Source organism: Mya arenaria, chromosome 7 (assembly GCF_026914265.1).
Source record: "Mya arenaria isolate MELC-2E11 chromosome 7, ASM2691426v1".
Lineage (NCBI taxonomy): Eukaryota > Metazoa > Mollusca > Bivalvia > Myida > Myidae > Mya > Mya arenaria.
The window spans coordinates 39,581,377-39,606,132 of NC_069128.1; the positions used below are offsets into that span (position 1 = coordinate 39,581,377).

Consider the following 24,756-nt stretch of genomic DNA (forward strand, 5'->3'; position numbering starts at 1 on the left):
TACATAAACATATATATTTTCATAAAACATGTCAACGTGTATATACAACATGTAATGGTAAATACGTTTTTGTTTTATATAACACAACATAGTATGTGTAACAAAGCAACATACTATCATTTACTATGTGTAACTATACTATAGTTCCTTTAAACAGTTTAAACGTTTTAGGACATCGAAATAAACAGACGCATGTTCAGTTTAAACATACTCTGTATACAACGTTCTCGTACTCCAGTGCGATGATGCTATGCATTATATTTATCATCCTACCTCTGATGAACAGGAATGACGACGTTTAAAAGCTATTATTTATACAATTATGATCATCTGACTGACTATCTGCCAAAACTTTTCTGTTTAAAGAGACTCTCTCATGTTTTAACACCAGACATATTTTTTTTCTCGTAATGCATCTGAACACTTATATTTATTTTACTCCTTGGTACTGAATTTGCAGAAATAATAGTAACCAGGTTGATTTTCTTTTATACTTCAATTGCATTTTTAAAAAAAGATGGGAGCAAGCCCATGCCGGTGCAGATAACACATACTCGAAGATTATGTCAATCAATTGATTGTGCAACAGCCTTTTGTTGAATCGTGTTTGTAACGCATTTCAAAATTTTGGACTTCAAAGACTATATATTTTAGCACATATCAACATTTAGGGTTCCAGCCATCAATAGCTTAGCTTTAACACTTAGTTTGATTCACAATACTTTATTTCGTAATAACAAGCTATAAAATCCAAGTAAAAGATGCATTTTCAAAACCCTGTACGCTTCACTTAAATTCACTCAAATACTCAAGTGAGAAAGATTTAAAAAAGTATGTCATAAACATATCCCTTTAGCGGCTGAGGAAGCCGGTCCAAACCATTCATATACTAAAAAACTGAGTTTCTTAATATATAAATCTCTAATAAATTTGCCAAATAAAATTCAACATGGGTGAACAATTATAAAAAAAAATAACGTATTTTATGTATTGCAACATATTTATAAAAAGATAAAGTCAATTGAATCAAAAGAATATTTTCAATGTACTTTCTTTCCCGCGGTAAGTGGACTTTTCATCTTACTCCAACAAGTGAGGAGTATGGTTGATTCTCTTCGTGACTGAAATCAACATTTTTAAACACTTGGTGTATTTCAAATCTAGTCCATATAAAGTTTATAAACATCCCCTTTAGATTCTTTGACGATTGCATTTTCCATGGGAGATCACTGCGTAGGATAATCATACAAGTGTTGTTTAGCCACACTGTGGTTTCAATAATGCCAGGGGCGTAGCTACCCCTCTATTCATGTGGATTCATAAATGTGCTGGGGGTTCGGGGGCATGCCCCCCTCAGAAAATTTTGAAAACCATGGTGCAATCTAGTGCATTCTGGAAAATAACCAGTTTTTGGATCATGTAGTCAAGTTCGCATACTGCTACTTCAGTGTTTTTTTTTTAGAACCATGTTTTTTTCAGCCGCGTATTCACGTATAGGTGGCTACACGCCTGTATGTTGTGCATATATGAATGTATAATTTGGTTTATATGATGCATCCTTAATGTAACACCTCCTTGCTGCTACACCAATAGAAACTTCATTGAATATTAGCAGTAAAAGAACTAGCACTGACGTTCCCAATTTTCGTCTGGGTCATTTAAATAATAGAAAACAAATTACAAGATAAACAAATTTGTTTTGACTTCTTTAATGAATTATATAAACACATTGTACAAACATATCATGACACTTTTAAACAAAAAGTATGGCTGTCAATTAAACAGTATGCTAGCTTTAAAGATTGAGGCAAACCATTGGAATTTTACAGCGGACTGAAAAAGGTGTATTTAAAGCTGCAATCTCACTAATTGATCGTTTTGACTACCGGCACTCTTTTATTGTTGGTCTATAAATAGACCATTTTTTGCATAGACCCAATTTTAAGTGATATAAGACTTCTGAAATAAGATCAGATTGCATTTTGTCATATTTATGGCTAAAATGATGTTTTATGTGTATAGTAGCATTACGAACAATTTAATGTAAATGAACTTTTCGGCAGTCTTACCAAACATTTTTGATTGGTTCTATTGTGAATTATCTAATATGACTGAATTAAAGGAATGATAACCAAATCAGCTTTTGAGACAAAATTTTTAAAGTGTCTAAAATGACAATCTGTGAAATTGCAGCTTTAAGTTTTGATCATTTACACATTGTTAAATTATAAATAACTGTTTAAAAGGTCTCATGTACAAAATAAGATAATAATTTTCATACAAATATCTAAAATTGATTAAAATAATAAAGTACCATTAACATATTTCTTAATAGTGCTGTTTCTCAACTGACAAAACCATTCAAAGCCATCATTTTAACTATGAAGTTATTTTTAACTTTCAACTTTTTTATAGCATATATGCAACAAAATATACCAAAAATACAAGCCATGAACAATATGATTGTTCAACTTGCATTGTCCTTGACCTTTTAAAATGACCATTTTCCTGTTCTGTCTATTTGTAAGTTGTGCCCTGGGGAATGAAGTATGACTGTATGAATCACAAAAAGCAATAAAAACACTAAAAAAAATCCCCCATTACCCCTGTAATTTCTAATACAGCAGTAAAATCAAGCAATGTTCAAGATAGATTGTGCTGCCAAATCAAAAACATGTTTGCCAAAACATTTAGAGCTGCATTCTCACAGATATACCGTTTTAACAACTTTTGTTTTGTCTTGGAATGAGCAAATTTTTGCGTAAATATCAGCAAACCAATGGTAAAAGAATGCTGACAAAACATCAAATCCCAGATTTCATATTTCCTTCAAAGATTAATGTTACTAACGGTTTAAGAAAAGTGCATAAAACATCAATGTTTTAACTTAAATAAAAAAGTCTGCAATTGAATTTTTTGTCAGTAGTCTTATATTACTGGTTTCCATGCATTTTTCGCAAAGACTGGATGGTACCAATCCAAAACAAACAAGAGGCCCAAAAGGGCCTATGCTCTACTGGCTGGGTTTGTGTGGTCAACATCACTGTTTTCGAAAAGAACCAACGCCTTATGGGTATCTGAATACTCAAAACTGAAGACTGTATCATATTCGCAAGCATTTATTACAAAATAGCATTTTTTATACTATCAAGGCCCATCATCTAATAATTTCAAGGCCAATAATCCAGGAAACATGGGCAGATCAGGTTTTTGAAAGGAACTGAGCTCTAATGGATATACTGGACAAGTTTCATCAAGATACAATCAAAACTGAAGACTGTATCGTGTTACCGAGCAATTGTTTACTGACACACTATTTTTTTTTATTATCAAGGCCCATAATCTTGGCATGCATGGGCGGATCTGGCTGGTTTTCGAAAGGAACCGAGCTCATATGGATATGTAGATACTGTACAAGTTTCATTGAGATACAATCAAAAAGGCTGTATCATGTTAACGAGCAATTGCCTACTGACACACTGATTTTTGTATACTATCAAGGCCCATAAACTAGGCATACATGGGCGGATCTGGCTGGTTTTCGAAAGGAACTGTAGGCTGTATCATGTAAACGAGGATTGTTTACAGACGCACATACTACGTACACATTACCATCGCATAAGCTCTTCTGGCCTTTGGCCAGTAGAGCTAAAAATGAAAACAGTTGTCAAAACATCCAAAGTGTGAGAGTGCATCTTTAACATTTGAAAGTAACTCTGTTTGCCTCATGCCCCTAAACAAGGTTTAATCATATTATATGAGCAGTGGGCTTGTCCCTGTATTTTTTATTGTATAATTGCAGTAATGGATACTGGTCTCATTACCTTCTGACAATTTTTCATCAATTTTAAGGAAACAGAAAACACATATTAAGCTCATATAACGCTGTACAAATTTAATCTATTTCATTACGTTGAGAAATAGTCCCTAAAAATATTAATTGTGGAAACATATCTTATCTAAATACATACAGGAAATGGTGACATCATTTACCAATTTAGTATGAAAAATGCAGTTTCCTGATATTTGAATAGTGGTTCTTTATTTAAGCATCTCAATTCATTCAACATACACATAGTATGTATCAAGTTTCAAAGGAAACCAAATCATTGTAACAATTGTTTTCAAAGCAAATATTCACACTCTTGACAAACTTCTCTTCCTAGTTTCAACCTTGAGACTTTTTGATGAGTCTGCACCTTCCCTCCTCTTATACAGTGGCTTCAAGCAATAAAGCTAAAAGCTCAAGTTGAGCAGCTGGTGAACAAGACTGCTGTGTTGATAGTTAGTTGACAAACTGCACACTTGATGCCATAAATCATGTCCATCAACCTCTAGAATAAAGAAATGATGCAGCACAGAATTGATTTCAATTGGACCTCTCTGTACTTTCATCCCCTAAGGCCTTGTTGTAGTCAAAGACTATGTCTTAGTGTGCAGTGCGTGATCTTGAGAAGCCTAAATCTGCTCGTCTGAGGAAGTAAGTCTGGCAGAGTGTGAAACTCCTGTCTACTCATATGCTATACGCCTGTGATCTATGTCTTCTTGTTTGTGCCCAACCATCACCTGAAGAGAATTTAGAGGAAGTTAGTGCTTGATTACAAGTTAATGTGACAAAACAAGGTCTTTTATTTATGCCACCAAGATTTAGTATTCCAAGTGTCATATCTTGTATGTTAACTCAAAGCAATTGAGCATAAACTGTTTGGTAATTTATTTTAAGTCACTGCTTCCACTTATACTATCAGTAATATTGAACATGAACCGACTGACCCAAATATTATTCTAAATATTTTTATGTGCAGAAACCATAATCCTATTAACCCAAAAGTAATCCAATTGTATGTCTTCACAAAACATTTTACAACAATATTTGTCAATTTAACTCAAATATTTATTATTGTTTTTTTGTCAGACAAACACAGAGATGGCCCTATATATATTGCTCACCTGATTTGAGAAAGGATTCTAAATTAGTTATTGTTTGAACACTTACTGGACACTTTCGGTCTGACTTTATAATGCAGCTGGTGAAAATATTAAATGTCCCTTTATAATGGGCTTACAAAAACATAAAAAAAATGTATTTGTTTAAAAATAACAAAGGGCCATAATTCTTACAAAATAAGTTTGTATTGAGCAGAATAAAAAGGCTTTGCCTAAAATACAACCTCAGAACTATATTTACAAGTAAAACAAAAAAATCTACAACTTGAAATATGTTTGCTATATCTGGTTTTGAGAGAGAATGATCAGAAGAAAACATCACACATTCACAATCATATTAAAAAATAATTTAGTTTTTTTTTTTAATAAATTCTATTTCAAAAACACTGCAAAAGACAAGACACTTACATTCAATTTCTTGATTTAATACATTGATGATTATCAATTCTCATGAAGCGAGATGGGTCTTACACTCTAACCAGTGCAACTTGCATGTTCTTAGTTGCTCAGTTATTACCTTTTTTAAATTTCTCCTCTTGATCTGAGCCACGCCAAAATGATGGGAGATGCTTTTGTTGTCTTTTCCATCAGAAAGTATAGCACCTCTGTGTTTCTGTTTATCTCCTGAAACAGTAATAGTTTATTAATAATAATAACAATAATAATAATTAGTGACTTTTATTGGAATTATTTTCACCGCTTGTGCCTTGCACATTGGGGAACAAAATTGACTCTCGGAAAAATACAAATTGGACAGGCCAACATCGATAATATATTGGTAAAATATACATATTTTATTTATAACAGTATGCAGTTGTTGTTTTTTTCAAATCCTACATAATTATATTATCAATGATATTTCATAATACAATATAATTTATATAAAAATTGAAATAACACGGCATAGTTGTTGACAGAACATGAACAAATAAATGTGTAAGACTACTACTTTATGGGGTGTAAATAACTCAGGGCTATATTTCACTTTAGGGACATTTGAACACTTTTGGTGAAGATCCACTACCACACCCACTAATCCCCCCCTTCTGAAACCATATTTTTTATGGATCAACATACGGTAAAGGAATTTGACAGATGGTAACCTTAGGAACATTTCTGTGACATTATTTTGAAAACAGGCCAGCAGGATCTGAGGAGAAGATTTTTCCATTTAGACATATAGCGAAAAGTAGCTCCGCACCCTACAGCAAGTTTTTTTATGAATCAATATCCGGTGAAGAAAATTCATACAGGGTATTGAAACATTTTTTTTGCTTCATATGAAGATAACTTAACTAGCTCTTCATCATATTAAATAAAAATTAGCACAGTCTATGCCGCACACACAGAGCCCCGCATTTGATCTTTTACCAAAGTTTGATTGAGAGTTTAGTTTCTTGGCACACTATGACAAGTCTTTACAGGTATATTAAAGCTGCACTCTCACAGATTGATCGTTTTGAAAAAGTTTTTTTTTTATCTTGGAATGAGCCACTTTATGCGAAAATGAATGGAAACCAGTGATATAAGAGTGCTGACAAAAAATCAGATCACCGATTTTAATTTAAACAAGAGCACCGCGGAGTGGGTGCCAACGCTCGTCTGATGAAATTCCAAGTCGAAAAGGGGGGATAACTCAATATTAATTAAAGGCAAAATTATATGACCTGCTATGAACATGCATAGTGTTAATAGGAACACGTGTAGCAAGTTTAATGTGAAAATGTTGAACGGTTTTTGAGTTATGAGGTAAGGTTAAAGTTTTTGGACGACGACGACGACGCAGACGCAGACGCAGACGCAGACGCAGACGACGCCGACGACGCCAAGGCTATCACAATAACTCGACTTTTTTTCTTCGAAAAACAGACGAGCTAAAAATGGATACTTGTGCATTTTTCTTAAACTGTTAGTAATGCTTTATGCCATTAAAATTAGTTTAGTCAGATCTTATGTCAGCAGTCTTATATCACTTATAGCAGATATTTTGGCAAAAATTGGCTCATTCAAAGACAAAAAATAAAAGATTTGTCAAAATGGTAAATCCGTGAGAGTGCAGCTTTAAAGTGTTTGAGAAAAGTAATCATCTTATCAACACCGGTAAGAAAACAAATACAGGGCTCTTTGCAGCTGTATAGTCTGTCCTTTAGTTAATTCAAAATGGTGAAGAAAAATAAAAGTTGTCTTCTGTTTTAACTTTTAAGTCATTCAAAGGAATATTGCCTACTGTTGCAGCATTTGTGACTGCACATATCATGTGATATACACACTGATATATAACAAAACCAAGTTCATTTGTCTCAGTATTTGCCAATTTTGGGCTTTCACTTCTTGAACATGTTTTGAGTTTTAGTGATCTGAATAGGCTAATGTTTTTTTATGACAATGATGCAGGTGATCTAAAACATATTTTTTTCATCAAAAGATCCAGGAATGAACAAATATTTTTTGTGTGAAAAAACAACAGTTCAATTCATTTTTTTATGTAATTTAGTTAAAAACAAAACTTATTTAAAGTAACTATATATATCTCTATATAATTCTATTATTTATTCCACAGAATATATTCCAACAGCAAATTTTAATGATATGCTTTTTTCAACCATTCCAATTTATTTTGTCAATAAGATCATTTAAACTATTAGCAGGCAAATTGACTATATTTAATAAATATCAGTAGGAAAATGACCAACTAAGATCTTAATTATACACAGTAAAGACAGTTACCATGACAATACTAGGTGCTTTTAGATGAAGGCAAAGATAACAGTCAGAGAGTTGCTACTGAAAAATTTCTTATCAAAATTTGATCAGGGTCAGTAGCCTTCAATGATATATTGTCATGGACCTATAAACTATGGTTTATAGGTCTGTGATTTATGTATATTGAATTAAAAATAAATAAAAATGTACATTAATTTTACTATATTCTTCTTTATATCTTAAATTCTGAACAATACAATTTTATTGTTTTATATGTCACTGAATGCATGACTTGTGTTCTTTTTTAGTTGCTAAACTTTTAATACTAACATGCCACACATATATATTAATGTTTTATGCAGTTTTCTTAAATCGTTAGTAAGGCTTAAGCCATTAATTATTAATATCTGACCGAAATATGCCAATCTTTGATGTTAGCTTTTGTCAGCAATCTTCAATCATTGATTTGCAGATCTATATTTACCAAAAATTTGCTTTTTCCAAGACAAAAATAAAAAAAACAGTTGTAATATTGGTAAATCTGTGAGAGTGCAGCTTTAATTTATTATAATTTGGTGATTAATTCACGTTTACATATCATATATGTGTTTCAAGAAATGGAACTTGATTGGATATTTTAAATATCAAAATATATATTTGATAATCCTATTTGAGTGTCAACAATTATTAAAGTGTGTCAACGTTAATATACCATCCTCCACAGCTCCAACCCTGAAGAACACTCGCACAATATTGTCCCCCACCGCCACTAAGGAAAGTCCCAATAAAATTTAAAACATATTGACCTTAAAACTACTTGTGAATAATAATTTATAATTAATATACTGTCATTTAAACCTTAAAGTTGTTGAAATTATAATAGCTGCATTTTCCACATACTGATAAGTCATTTATATAGCATAATTCTAGGCACCACCATACTTGTAAGTTTTCTTTTTCTAAGTCTAAATTTAAGTTACTATGAAATGGCCTCATTTATTGCTTTTCCTATGTATTGAATGACTTCGTTCTTTGAAAAAAGGCCTTTTAATTGTTTTTATGATCCTTGTGGGAAACAGTGACACCATTCTGTGTATATCATAAACTTGTCAGACACTTTTAAATGTCCCCACAGTAGGACTGCAGAAAAAACCTTGACACTACCTAGTACAGAAAAGATGCTACACTAAATATTAAAAGTTGTAAATTTCTGGTTCTCAAGCTCTTCAAATTTGTTTAAATTATTACATATAGCTCGATATTTTTAGAATCATTCAATTTTTAAATTATTATCAAAGTGAAGAGTTTGATAAAGATTTAATTTAATACTTTCAATCAATAGCCTTTTTGATACTATAAAATCTATTACTTTAATTATTTTTCCTCCAGAAACCATTCCCTTATATTATAAGAAATTGTTCAATGAGGGTATGATTAAGTAAAATCTCCTATTATAAAGAGTACCATATATCATAAAAGAAACACAACTTTCACTGCACTACAATTAAAAAGACAAAGCATTTGCAAAGCAAAGTAGAACATTAGGTCTCTGACTAACTGATACATTCACTTAATCATATGACTGAAAATTTTCTTTCTAAAATTTCTTTTTCTCAAGTTCTTCAACTTTCTTTAAAAATTCTAAAATGGAAAATATGACATATATATATCTGTACTTCAAGAATAAAAAAATAAATAAATAAAATCTTTTTCAGGTAAAGAGTATGATTTAGATTTGAATTTTAACAACTTTTATTATACATGTAAAATGTATTATTTTTCATTGCCTTCATTCTTAAAGCAAACCCCTTAAATTTCCATTTCCAAAATCTCCAATTATAAAGAATTCCATATTCATTACAGAAACACTGTCTGTTTTCACTATTAACTAGTCTAATAAATAAGCAAAGCAATTATTTAAACATAAAATGATATGATGATGTAATAAGAAATGCTAACAGCAATACGGGATTTTATTTACATTTAGAAATGGGATCAAAGATGACACTTGACATTCTAAATGAACGAGAATGCTTAGAAAATATACAGAAATATGGAAGAGTTTTGTTTCTTAATGACACAAATTCAAAGTAATGTTCCTTTCTTGATTGGGTGGGACTAATTTAGCTCCGCCTAAAAATTGTTTTGTCATCAGATTAGGTATAACACACAATGTGATTGGATCATAATCCTGATATATAATAAACTCTGAATGGAGGCATCCAATCAAAATCTAGTAATATTTCCATTTGTTTCCAATTGATTGCACCATCAGTGATTTACACAGTCAGTGATTTATGGCCTTTTAACTTGTAATGGTCAAGTGGCAAGTGCATATATGACTTATGTTAAATCATGTTTTAAGAGCTAATTAGAATTTTAAAGTCTAAGCTATGTGACAGAAAATTAATACCAAAATCTTTTTTTTGAATTGTAGTAACTGATTCTTTTGTATTTGATGAGGTCAGACATTTTAAGATATATATAATATTCAGTGGATATGTGTTGATCAAGCATTTAATAACATGCCACAAAGCAGAATATTTATGAAGTCATTTTTTTTTTTACTTCAGACCCTGGGGCAAGTTTGGAGAGTTGCACAGAATGCTTAAAGAACTAAAGTGTTGGGAATCAGTTCCTGTTTGCAGTGTGTGTAAACCACGTGATAAATTGCGTCATAAATGCTACATCAGAAGGCAATATTTTGATTTAAAACAAGAGGGCCAAATGGCCCTGAATTGCTCACCTGTCATATATTGCACAGATTTTTTAAGTTTTCACTATAACACATATAGAGAAAACCCATCAGCCCCAGGGTGTGGCCAATTTTGACCCCAGGGCCATAATTTGAACAATCTTTGTAGAGGTCCACTAGACGATGAATCATGCCAAATATCTAAGCTCTAAGCCACGTAAGTTCAGAGGAAAAGATTTTTGAAGTTTTAACTATAAACATATAGAGAATACCCTAACCCCCCGGGGCGGGGCCAATTTTGACCCCAAGGCCATAATTTGAACAATCTTTGTAGAGGTCCACTAGACGATGAATCATGCCAAATATCTAAGCTCTAAGCAAAGTAAGTTCAGAGGAGATTTTTGATTTTTTTTACTATAACCATATAGTGAAAACCCATGACCCCCCAGGGGGCGGGGCCAATTTTGATCTCAGGGCCATAATTTGAACAATCTTTGTAGAGGTCCACTAGACGATGAATCATGCCAAATATCTAAGCTCTAGTCCAAGTAAGTTTTAAAGAGGAGAAGATTTTTGAAGTTTTAACTATAAACATATCGAGTATACCCATGACCCCCCGGGGCGGGGCCAATTTTGACCCCATGGCCATAATTTGAACAGTCTTTGTATAGGTCCACTAGACGATGAATCATGCCAAATATCTCAGCTCTAGTCCAAGTAAGTTCAAAGGAGAAGATTTTTGAAGTTTTCACTATAAACATATAGAGAATACCCTAACCCCCCGGGGCGGGGCCAATTTTGACCCCAAGGCCATAATTTGAACAATCTTTGTAGAGGTCCACTAGACGATGAATCATGCCAAATATCTAAGCTCTAAGCAACTTAAGTTCAGAGGAGATTTTTGATTTTTTTTACTATAACCATATAGAGAAAACCCATGACCCCCCAGGGGGCGGGGCCAATTTTGATCTCAGGGCCATAATTTGAACAATCTTTGTAGAGGTCCACTAGACGATGAATCATGCCAAATATCTAAGCTCTAGTCCAAGTAAGTTTTAAAGAGGAGAAGATTTTTGAAGTTTTAACTATAAACATATCGAGTATACCCATGACCCCCCGGGGCGGGGCCAATTTTGACCCCAAGGCCATAATTTGAACAGTCTTTGTATAGGTCCACTAGACGATGAATCATGCCAAATATCTAAGCTCTAGTCCAAGTAAGTTCAAAAAGAAGATTTTTGAAGTTTTCACTATAAACATATAGAGAAAACCCATGACCCCCCGGGGCGTGGCCAATTTTGACCCCAAGGCCATAATTTGAACAATTTTTGTAAAGGTCCACTAGACGATGAATCATGCCAAATATCTAAGGTCTAGTCCAAGTAAGTCCAAGTAAGTTCAGAGGAGAAGATTTTTGAAGTTTTAACTATAAACATATAGCAAATACCCATGACCCCCGGGGTGGGGCCAATTTTGACCCCAGGGCCATAATTTGAACAAACTTTGTAGAGGTCAACTAGACGATGAATCATGCCAAATATCTAAGCTCTAAGCAACGTAAGTTCAGAGGAGATTTTTGATTTTTATTACTATAAACATATAGAGAAAACCCATGACCCCCCGGGGGCGGGGCCAATTTTGACCCCAAGGCCATAATTTGAACAGTCATTGTAGAGGTCCACTAGACGATGAATCATGCCAAATATCTAAGCTCTAGTCCAAGTAATTTCAGAGGAGAAGATTTTTGAAGTTTTAACTATAAACATATAGAGAAAACCCATGACCCCCCGGGGCGTGGCCAATTTTGACCCCAAGGCCATAATTTGAACAATTTTTGTAAAGGTCCACTAGACGATGAATCATGCCAAATATCTTAGCTCTAGTCCAAGTAAGTTCAGAGGAGAAGATTTTTGAAGTTTTAACTATAAACATATAGAAAATACCCATGACCCCCCAGGGGGCGGGGCCAATTTTGATCTCAGGGCCATAATTTGAACAATCTTTGTAGAGGTCCACTAGACGATGAATCATGCCAAATATCTAAGCTCTAGTCCAAGTAAGTTTTAAAGAGGAGAAGATTTTTGAAGTTTTAACTATAAACATATCGAGTATACCCATGACCCCCCGGGGCGGGGCCAATTTTGACCCCATGGCCATAATTTGAACAGTCTTTGTATAGGTCCACTAGACGATGAATCATGCCAAATATCTAAGCTCTAGTCCAAGTAAGTTCAAAGGAGAAGATTTTTGAAGTTTTCACTATAAACATATAGAGAATACCCTAACCCCCCGGGGCGGGGCCAATTTTGACCCCAAGGCCATAATTTGAACAATCTTTGTAGAGGTCCACTAGACGATGAATCATGCCAAATATCTAAGCTCTAAGCAACTTAAGTTCAGAGGAGATTTTTGATTTTTTTTACTATAACCATATAGAGAAAACCCATGACCCCCCAGGGGGCGGGGCCAATTTTGATCTCAGGGCCATAATTTGAACAATCTTTGTAGAGGTCCACTAGACGATGAATCATGCCAAATATCTAAGCTCTAGTCCAAGTAAGTTTTAAAGAGGAGAAGATTTTTGAAGTTTTAACTATAAACATATCGAGTATACCCATGACCCCCCGGGGCGGGGCCAATTTTGACCCCAAGGCCATAATTTGAACAGTCTTTGTATAGGTCCACTAGACGATGAATCATGCCAAATATCTAAGCTCTAGTCCAAGTAAGTTCAAAGGAGAAGATTTTTGAAGTTTTCACTATACACATATAGAGAAAACCCATGACCCCCCGGGGCGTGGCCAATTTTGACCCCAAGGCCATAATTTGAACAATTTTTGTAAAGGTCCACTAGACGATGAATCATGCCAAATATCTAAGGTCTAGTCCAAGTAAGTCCAAGTAAGTTCAGAGGAGAAGATTTTTGAAGTTTTAACTATAAACATATAGCAAATACCCATGACCCCCGGGGTGGGGCCAATTTTGACCCCAGGGCCATAATTTGAACAAACTTTGTAGAGGTCAACTAGACGATGAATCATGCCAAATATCTAAGCTCTAAGCAACGTAAGTTCAGAGGAGATTTTTGATTTTTATTACTATAAACATATAGAGAAAACCCATGACCCCCCGGGGGCGGGGCCAATTTTGACCCCAAGGCCATAATTTGAACAGTCATTGTAGAGGTCCACTAGACGATGAATCATGCCAAATATCTAAGCTCTAGTCCAAGTAATTTCAGAGGAGAAGATTTTTGAAGTTTTAACTATAAACATATAGAGAAAACCCATGACCCCCCGGGGCGTGGCCAATTTTGACCCCAAGGCCATAATTTGAACAATTTTTGTAAAGGTCCACTAGACGATGAATCATGCCAAATATCTTAGCTCTAGTCCAAGTAAGTTCAGAGGAGAAGATTTTTGAAGTTTTAACTATAAACATATAGAAAATACCCATGACCCCCCGGGGTGGGGCCAATTTTGACCCCAGGGCCATAATTTGAACAAACTTTGTAGAGGTCCACTAGACGATGAATCATGCCAAATATCTAATCTCTAGACCAAGTAAGTTCAGAGGAGAAGATTTCTTAAGTTTTCACTATAAACATATAGAGAAAACCCATGACCCCCCGGGGTGTGGCCAATTTTGACCCAAGGGCCATAATTTGAACAATCTTGGTAGAGGACTATTTGGTGATCCTAACTACCAAATATCAACGGCCTAAGCTTTGTGGTTTGGGAGAAGAAGATTTTTAAAGTTTTTCCTTTTGGTTGCCATGGCAACCAGAGTTCTGCATGGAATTAAATTCTTTGAACAACTTTGATAGAAGACCACCCAAGTGACATCCCTATGAAGTTTTATTAATATTGGCCAAGCGGTTAAGGAAGAGATGTCTTTTAAGTAAATTGTTGACGGACGACGCACGATGCATGCCGGACAAAAGGCGATCACTAAAGCTCACCTTGTCACAAAGTGACAGGTGAGCTAAAATTAGACTTTAAACAAAGATAACTTTACTATTTCTTCACCATTTTAAATGAAAGAAAGCGCAGTCTACGCCACCTACGGAGCCTTGCTTTCGGCCATTTACCAGAGTTTGATTGCGAGTTTAATTGCTTTAAACACTTCGACAAACCTTTTCACAATACGGCCGTCGGACGGAGCACTGTCAAAACATGATTTTGAAAACGGGCGAAGCGTTTGATGAAACTAATGACTTTATCAAATGTCGGTAATAAAACAAATGCGGGGCTCTTTAAGCGGCATAGACTGCCCTTTGTTTCATTTATAATGGTGGTGTAAAAGAAAAGGTATCTTTAATTTAAGTGTTCATTTTAAGCAAAATGTTGCCTTCCGACGTAGCATATATCACGTAATTTATCACGTGGTATACACACACTGGTTTGACTATTGGTAATCAGTTCCACTCACGTTGCTGTTTATTAATAGAAGAAATATTTTTTGACAATACCTGGTACCGTACTTGTAATTTTATTCTTGTACAAAAACTCATCATCCTTTACTCTACTTATGTTAGGTAAAGGATTGAAAATATCTAGTTAGTGTATTTTATGGAATTATTTTTACCACCTGTACAATACAATTTGGGAAAAAAAGTTGACATTGGGAAAAATACAAAATCAGGCTTAAATATCTAATTTAGATTTTAATGGCAAAATATATCATCGAAATTGGAGTTCGGGATGAACAAGCATGAATTATTACTCTATTGCTTGGCATATATTTTTTTTCAAGCCCTGCTATATTAAATTCAGAATTAGAACAAGCCCTGATGACATAATTTTCACCAGTGCATGATTGTGGGCTTGTGCTAAAATATTCTATATACTACGTTTTAAAGATTTTTATGCATATATTATTTTGTTAATTTATAGTAAGTCTTTTCAAGATTTTTTATTCATTAATGTTATGAAATCTCCACTTATCAAATTTGGAAAACATAAAATATGGTGAAAAATGGACAAGTTTTCACTAGGGAAGAAGGCAGTAAGGCAGTAAATTTCACCAAAAAACCCCACTATTAATGTTGTTGTTGCTTTAGCCATATTGTTAATGATTACAACTGAACAAAATTGACAAGATGAAAGAAGAAAAACTGATTTCAGGAACATACCAGTTATTTTTTCATTATAATTGATCATCAGAACATCACTAATTAGTATAGTCTATCTATATCATTATTAAAAAAAAGAACATGAAAATTATATTGATATATGAAAAATATTACTTGAAACTTAATGAAATCTCAAAACGCTGAAGTATAAGCAATAGTTTTGTGCCGAAGATCAGTTATAATCGACAATTGATCGGAAAGGCCTTCATCAGCGACAATCGATAGTGAAATTTGAACAATCGATTATAGAAACAAGAGACGTAACCACTACCGACTACCAGTTAAAAGATTGTCTTGAAAATATATTTTGTTTCTGGTCAATACATGTTAATGTTGAAATGTTCATGTGGTACTATATTGTGTTATCTAGTCATATTATCATGTCAGTAGCTCACTACAGTACCTTATTACAAATTTTCTTTGTAATTTAACTGCAAAAGGATTGGTTCTCAACATCACACTTTTGTGGTTTTAAAATGTTACCGGTATTGTTTACTTCTTAAATCATGTAATAATTTAGTTTTCTCAGTTTTCTGAAAGAAAATGTTCTTGTAAAACACAGAATATTCAACTGTTTGTTTTACTTGTTACTGACTGATTATCAAAACGAAATTGATATTTTTCTTTGTGTTTACTTTACACATGTATTCAATACCGTACACAAAATTTAGAGCCTGCAGTCTCATGATCTGTAATAGTAACTTGTAAACACTAAAGTATAGTTGCGTTCTGAATAAATAATGTAATTTATACAAATAAATGTACAAATAATATTGTAAGGGAACATTTTTTCTTAAACTGGTTCATGTAGTTTATCTATATGCCTTATATGATGACCTAAGATAGTTAAATAATGATTAAAACGATTAATAATCGATCATTGATTGTTTTCATAAACCGATATAATATATATCAACATCTACAGATACTTAGCCATAAGTTTTCAATTTTGGATAAAATTAACAAAATTAGAATTGCATACCTTCTTGTGTACATCTGTTTAATAAAATGAATAATTTTCCTTTATCATTAAGTAAAACAGTTTTTAAAATAACAATTGAAGGATTAAAATTTTGAGCTACTAATTGCATTACCATAGATCTACTCAAATTTTGACACTTTTTAAAGAATAACCATCTTCAAATGTAAAAGATCTACAGCATTCTTCCAAAATGGAAATATTTCATACTTGACTGAGTTCTTATTGAAAAATTGTCCTGAGGTAAAATGGTATTATTAAAACATGTGCTAACAATATTCCCAAATAATTCGGTACAGTATGACAAACAAATAAGCACATGATTGTGAAGAATCACTGTTTCTATGTACAATTGACTGGTGCAATAGTTAGCAATAGACTTGGCGTCAATTGAATTTAGTTTGAAGGATAAACAATAACACTTTTTTACCTTTTTTTTCTCAAAAAAATGATTGCAGTCAATTGTAACCATGAACTCCCCAGGTCCGGGGAATAGTGGGATTTTCGGTTCAGCCAACCCCGGCTTTATAAAGCTACAATAATTAGCAATCAGGGATACTTTTTTATTATTTTGACATTTGTTATTAAAGTTAACCTGGGAGGAAAAGTGCGCCCGGTGTGGGGCTCGAACCCACGACCGCCGGAACACTAGCATGGCGCTCTAACCAACTGGGCTACCCGGGTGGGCGGCTGGTTCTAACCGACACTAACTACATTATGTATCCCTGTCTCGAGTCTGCCATAGTCTAAAAATCTTCAAAAGACTGAAGGCCATTTAGGTGGACTAACCCCCGCTTAAATTCCTTCCCTGCAGGAATGAACTGATGGTAAAATGTCCTCGCACCAAAGGGAACCTAGGTTACGCCCATTCCCGAGGAAATTTTGCGGGGAAAAAGCAGACAAAGCTTTGCGGAGTAATGTCACTATGTGGGGGGGGGGGGCATACCTGTGCGTGATCAAAAATAACAAACAATTCTTATCATTTAAACCATCATGAAAACAAACGGCATTTAGACTTACCATACAGTTGTCTTCAATAAGTCCATAGCCCAAAAGTTTATGATTGTCCATTTCAATCCATTTTTTACACGAATGTTCGTCTGAGGTCACCGGAGTAGGTCCTACTTGATTTGATGCTAAACCGGTTTAAGAAAATGTTCGTCTCCTACGCAGTAACCTCCCCTATTGTACAGTAGCAAATATAAAATCCATCACAAAATCTTCGCCTAACTCTCATAAATGTGATTTAAAAATATGTTAATATTTAATCAACGTGTTTAACGATATTCATCTTTGAAACATTATTACAGTATCTTTATCCTCCATTCACAAACACGTGGACATGATATTGATAAGCAAAGTACATGCGTATATTTGATAAACGAACAAAAACATGCAAACAGGTAGCAGGATGAAACAATATTAACAATATCATTCCTAATGCTTAGAACGTATACTTGATCAAAGATAATGTCATTCAAGACATGAGTTTTTAAACTATCATGAATTGCGTGAAGGGCTATACACTTTTGCAAAAAAAATACCCCTTGCAATAGTATTTGGATATATTTACTTCTTATTTATCAATGTAAAGCTATCATTCAGTTATGGCAGGTGTTCAATGTAACTGAGCACAATTTAAGAGTGTAAACGAATTTCGTCACTGGTTTTAGCTACAGCTCCTAAACCCTGACAATAAGTGATCCGAGATAATGGCTCCTTTTCAAAGAATCATTTGAAATGGATGAATTCTGAAACAAAGAATGATTGTTGAGCTTATTTTTTTACGAAGTATTAAGTCAATACACAATGTTATAGAACATTTATAAATAATATCACTGACTTATAAATAATTGTTTAACCTATACTGGTAATAGGTTCGTGATAGTGCTATCATACATATATGTACCCATTTCATATGACAAGAAAAATAACATACCGTGAGTGATGGAAACGAAATAATAAAAAGAAGCCACTTTTGCATAGGATAAAAGATACACATCGAAAGGTTTTTTTCTTTAAATTGGAGTGATCAAATTAAGTTTGTCACTAAGTCAACATAGTTTAATGTACCTACTGACAATATAAGATGGTGTTCTCTAACCTATTCGATTAACTGAAAGACACAAATTGAGCCCACCAGGAAATGAAAATTAGTAAGTTATTCTTTTTAAAAGTATTTAATATTTTCGAGCATCTAGGACCAGAAGGCTTCAGAAAAGGATAAATAATTCGCAAATCTGACGCAGTTGTATTTAAGATCACTGTTTTAGATTGCACACAACGTCACAAGTGAAAACACCGATGTCAGGTAACATCTTGCAATGTTATTTTCTTGAATAATCTACAATATTAAATTAATGAGCAATAATATCATGACATGTATATATCACAACTTTATTTCTCCCCAGCAGATGTTATACGGTGAAAGTCTCCAACTGGTGATTCCTCCAACTTCTGTGATCACCAACTTCTGTGAACTCCAATTGGTGGCTTTTATCTATAGAAATTGACTGTGGAATTCTCCAATTGGAATTTTCCCCAATTGGAGAGCCGTTTTTACAAAATCATAATTTTTGATTATTTATTAGATTTTAATTATGTTTATGAATCTAGTACTACAGACATACATAGAAATGTAATTTTCTGTTCCAAATTGTAATATTTGATTTTTTTCAAATTGCTGATTTTTTCCCCCGTTTCGGCTCATATGGAAAATTCTCCAATTGGAGTTTGCCAAAACCCTGCGGGGGACCTAAAATCCAATTGGTGGCCAACGGGAGAAATCAATTTTGGAATTAAAATTTTCATATTTCTTAAAACTTTTTTTTTAATTTTACTTAAAATATTTCTTATTTAATGGGCAAACTTTCTATGTGTCGCTTTTGAAGTTGATATCTAAGATAATAAAAAAACTAAGTTTGCAAGTAAACCTGGTTGCAAACTTATACCGGATGCTGTTTTCAGTAACCTAAATCTATAAAACAATGAATGCGCAGAAAAAATTGTTCCTTATTCATGGGTTTTATTTTTATATTTTCAAGGAAAAGTATTTTTTAACAACGTATTATAACTGTTTTACTGCTAGAAAATTACAACTGGAGTTATGAAAAATTAACAATTACAAAAACAACAACAAAAGTATCGCCACTTACAAATATCTCATTATATCTTGCGATAATACGCGATACAAGCTTTTGTTAGTCACGAGTTTTCAAATTAGAGAGAAATTCCAGTCAATTTACTTGTTGAGCGTTATGTTGATTAATCAGTTGGTATATGCACCATGTTGGAATACGGTGTTGAACAAATCAGCAAGTGCATTGTCAATTCCAAATTCCGAAATAAGTCGTCATCATTGTCATTTAATATTTCTTCAACTGTTCCATCATCATGAAATCAAAATCTACATTAAACTTTATCAAATTATCGTTGGTCATTTTGTTTTAACTGCTTCACTGCAGATTTAAGTTTTGCAGGTTGCCAATAATTTTACTACGATCTCATTGAAAAGTTTCGTAGCAAATATGCCCCGCCCATTAGTATTCTTGCGCCCAATGACAGGACAGAAGTATCGAACAAATGCAAGCGATTTCGAATGGAAATGCCATTGCACTTTCTACAGAAATAATGTGAAATTGATAAACAACAACCATCGTTAAGGAATGAAGAGTTGATGTAAATACATTATTTTATTATCATCTTTCAAACAAATACGAATACTTGTAATACACCTTTTGCCTTATAATACCACATAATGTCGTTTATTTTGAAAGCACTCGACGCATTTGGACAATACATCATGGGCAAACAAATCTTGCGAACGCAATAAGATTTCAATGTCTTGTAAATAAAGGAATAGAAGCCGCCGATATGCTATATGTTTGTCATTTAATTGTTAAAAAGAACTCTCTTCCTACGGCAATGTATCACGGGCAAACAAATCTTGCAAACGCAATAAGATTCCGGTTTCTGTAAAAAAGGAATAGTCTCCCTTTTATAGCGGCCTTCGATATGTTGTATCTATATCATTTAATTGTAATAAACCTCTCACCATGTTGCAATATATCATGGGCAAACAATTCTTGCGGACTCAATAATACTTTAATGTCTTATAAATAAAAGAGTTCTCTCCCTTTTATAGAAGGCTTTGATAAGCTATGCATAAGGGTAATTGAAAAAATCTCTGACCGTGTGGAAGTTGATTTTAGTCCTTTAGCGACTAGCGAGATTGAATATATCAAAATGCGGATCTATAAAAATCGTGATGTCGTTGTTAAGTTCTTCTAGTTTATTCGAACTCGAATTCGAAGGTATCTTTATTTTTATTGTAGTCGGTCGCTTAAAATTAACTGGGCCAGAAGACGACGAACAAACAAACCAAATTGGTGGGGGAATTACATGCATAATTATCTGCTTATTCATATTTTCAGAAAACATCTAGTACGCATAAAGCTATTGATATAATACTAGGGCGTTGATGTGTTTTCTAGCACTTTACTGTAGTCGTAACAAGATCATAATTTAGTGAGAAGCTTGACACCCTCCTTTGAACAATCATAAATCTTTAAATAATAAATAATGTCTTATAACCCAAATGATTTATTACCAATGCCAAATAGACTCTCGTAATATACGAAGCGGCTTGATGAAATAAAATCAACTGTCTTAACATATCTATGCATTTGTATTTCGGAAGGTCTTATTCATTGTTGAGAGTGTAACTACGCCACTTAAACACACTTGTATATATGTATAATAATGGTTAAACATTTCAATATATATAAATATAAAAAACTTAATTTTAGCTTAAAAAGATGCGGAATAAAATATTAAACGTTTATACCTCAACCAACAAGGAAACAAGCCTAGTTTCATTTTGAATGAGGGCCAATAAGAAACTCAACAAAGCGAAAACGTAAAGCCAAAGAGCGTTTACGTAACATCCGAAAAGTACACGATACTGATTTTCAGAAAACATGACTCACTGCCTTAAAACGAAGTATCGACAAAATACAAAAACAGGCCTTTGAGCTTTGGTTATGTCTGGAATTTGGATGTTTATCAAGAGCTTTGACAAAGAAGAGTAGTTTGCAAGATTTGTAATCATATAAGTTGAGGGTTTCTGTAAATCAGTATGGCGGCTCAAAAGCAAATAAAACATTCAATAACAGAGGATCGCCTTACAGCGTTATCAACTTTATGACTTTATTTTAATTCAGATCACATAATTTATGACTTAAGAGTAAATATTTCTCTAGAGCCATGGATACATCTCAAAATATTTACTGAGCACACAAAATGTATTATAAATTGTTTAAACCTTCCTTGATTAAAATGCATGCATTGAACAGGTTTTGTAAATAGAAAACGATCGCACCCTTTTTAAATGATTACAAGTTATTCAAGTCCAAATGAAAAAACAGATCAGAACATACAAATTTGAAACCAAATCGACACACAAGAAACAAAAAATATTTGATAAGAATATTAAATACAATTAAATACAGTATACTGTTAGTTTTCCCAGTAAAAGATCAAACGCTGGAACTAAGGGGTCTACATATATTTGTCAGACATTGATCTTTTGTACGATATGAACGTTTTAAAGAGCTTTTCCAACGAATAAACATTACCCCCATTTTAGTCATTTCCATAAACAAGGGATGTAGCTATGAAAATTCGCTTTTGTTTCTTGTAATATCAGTGTTCTAACATTTCGAACCTTCCTGTCTGCAACAAGCGATTTCTCGTTTATTGTTTAATGTGAACATACGGTATTTATTATCTTTCATAGATTTTATTTTTGTAATATTGTTTTCGTTGAAGTTTTAATCTAATTGTTTGAAACATGTTAATGAATGTGTATTTCGGATATAATTTCAAGGGCTTGCAATGTATAAGAAAAACATTTTCAATTCAAACTCAGTCGACTTATTAATAAAATGTAATTAAATAAAATGGAAATCATCCACCTTCAAATAAGTATAAACGTTTAACAGTATTACTTGAAATTAAAATAATTGACTGTACTATAGAATTGTAAGAACTATTTGATTGCCAAACTGCAATTTGAAGTGTTCAACTATATATTTTGCTTCCATGAATGTTGAAAAGAACAACTTATAGCGGTTTTAAGGATGTAAATAGTGTATATATTTTCTTTGACATTTTGGAGCAGTTCGGAACCTGAAACTAGTTTAAGTCTTCACATGACCAATGTGTAGACGTTAATTAACCACGCATCATGTTATTGCATAACTAACAGGTAAGTTCCAACAAGAATTAAAAAATTGCTTTGCCCTGTACCATGAACCGACGTAATGCTCGTTTCTGTTAAATATCCAGCACTCGGTTTATGATCCATCTTTCCCTCCGACCAATGGATGATATATGTACTCTTACACTATTTACGACCGGTTTATACCGGAAATTAGCACGGATGAGACGAATTTGACTTCAATTATTCTAAAACTTTACCTTCCACACGAAATTGAAGCCATGGTCACCTAATGAAAACATTTTATTGAAGGTATGTCTTATGCCATATTCAGGTTAATTCTTATTTGTATTTGACGATAAATATATTGAATTATTAATATTTTTCAGATCAACCATATTGTTCTGAAAGATGCTTTTATAGCCTATTTCATTCCCTACACTAAAACTATGTGTTAAGCGAATTAATACATTTAACTGTCTTTTTACTTAAATTAATGATTAAAAATACACGTAACGAGGGTGACCTTCCGCATGACTTTTTTTCTTAACCCCATTTAGGTTGATTCGTATGGTTTAATCTTTTCGGATTCTTCGAAACGTGCCGATTTTATTGAATATAGTTCTTGTTTTTTTCAATTTTTAGTAGCGAGGCATTTAGCAATGGAAAAATGTTTTTTAGCATTTACATAGACTGACTTCATATCTAACATTCGGAATGATAGTTTTTTATAATTGTAAAAATGGTATTTTTTTCTTTATATTGTAGTTTTTCATATAGATTTTATATTGCATCTTGCACATTTAAAACATATTTTCAAGTCATTCAAATACAAAACAAGTCTGACTTCAGTCCGCAGTCAGTTCTAGTGTTGTATGAGTAATCCATTTCATGGCATTTCTCTAATAGGGAAGTTCCATTCCGTTCATGAAACTTCTATCTCTGCTAGCTTCACTGTCATGGAATTCACTCATTACATTGAGGTCCGTGTTGGTAAGCTCGTTTCTGATAACCCAAATATCATACGAGGCTATATCTTTTTAAACGTTTGAGAAACATAAGGACATAGGTCTACGACAACATTTCGGGCCGCAACAGGCTACGTTTCTTTCGATATGTTAAAGGGGTTTTATAGAGAAAGAAAGTGCTGGTGGCTCTCAATGATCGAACGAAAAAACCCAGTGGAGCGAGTGTTGAGGCTAGGGCACCGCGTAGATTCAATAAACACGAGGACGGCCCTAGTATCCAGCAGGGTGGTCGTGCTGAAGAAATAGAGGGAGGAGTTGCCAACGATCTCATATATATGAAATATAACTCCATTTAAAATAGCCTTGTTTTTACCCGAGGACAACAGTATCTGGAACGCGATGGCCAATGTCCCCGAAGGGAAACATCGAATAACCCACAGGACACCATGAAGAATGCAAAGTAGACTGCAGAAAACATTCGGTCAAGTTTCACATTTATTCAGGAACATCAGAGTGTGCGTAGCAAGTGGAAAATTTTAAAAGGAACACATTTTCATATATTTGAGCGATTTTCCCATGGAGGTGACGGATAGGCGGAGGGACAAATGAAGAAAATTACATCGACTACACATTTTACAGATATGTAATACCCCGCACAAAGTTTACCACACATACACGTCCCCATACAAGTAGCGTATCACAACCTCTCTAATATAGGCATTCTATAACATGCTATACCCCGTTTCCGGTTTAAACTAGCTATCACGTTTCTATCTGAATTACACATGTTTAATATAGACATTAATTTGTTACTTTGTATTTATGATGAAGATTTATTTGAAAACAGTTATGTCATTGAACATATCACAAATTATGAAATCACCATGCCGGATATGACGTCACAATTTAAAAGAAATCCAATTTCGTTAAAAGTAAAGAGTTTTTATTGTATTTTTATTGAATCCAACCAAAGCATGCATTCTACTTACAAACATAACTGAAACAATAGGATGTATATGTATTTTCAAATTATTCAGTGCATCACATTTCTGCAAAGCATGTAGCGCGGGAAATGGCATTGCTTTGTGGTATTCGGCTCATCACTGGAGC

The 24,756-nt window shown here is 33.5% G+C and overlaps 1 protein-coding gene and 1 long non-coding RNA gene across 4 annotated transcripts in view; both read right to left on the reverse strand.

The window, feature by feature from the left end:
* Window positions 1-24,756, reverse strand: part of LOC128240743 (uncharacterized) — a 122,971-nt gene that overhangs the window by 53,282 nt on the left and 44,933 nt on the right. The window lies entirely within an intron of this gene.
* LOC128240753 (uncharacterized) lies at window positions 1,678-17,858 on the reverse strand. Of its 3 annotated transcripts, none has more exons than XR_008262285.1 (3): window positions 17,479-17,858; window positions 5,465-5,571; window positions 1,678-4,566 (listed from the first exon to the last, which is right to left on the reverse strand). It is a non-coding gene; the product is annotated as an uncharacterized LOC128240753 (long non-coding RNA). The 3 variants fall into 3 exon arrangements; XR_008262286.1 differs by lacking the exon at window positions 17,479-17,858 and adding an exon at window positions 17,054-17,238; XR_008262287.1 differs by lacking the exon at window positions 17,479-17,858 and adding an exon at window positions 16,889-16,955.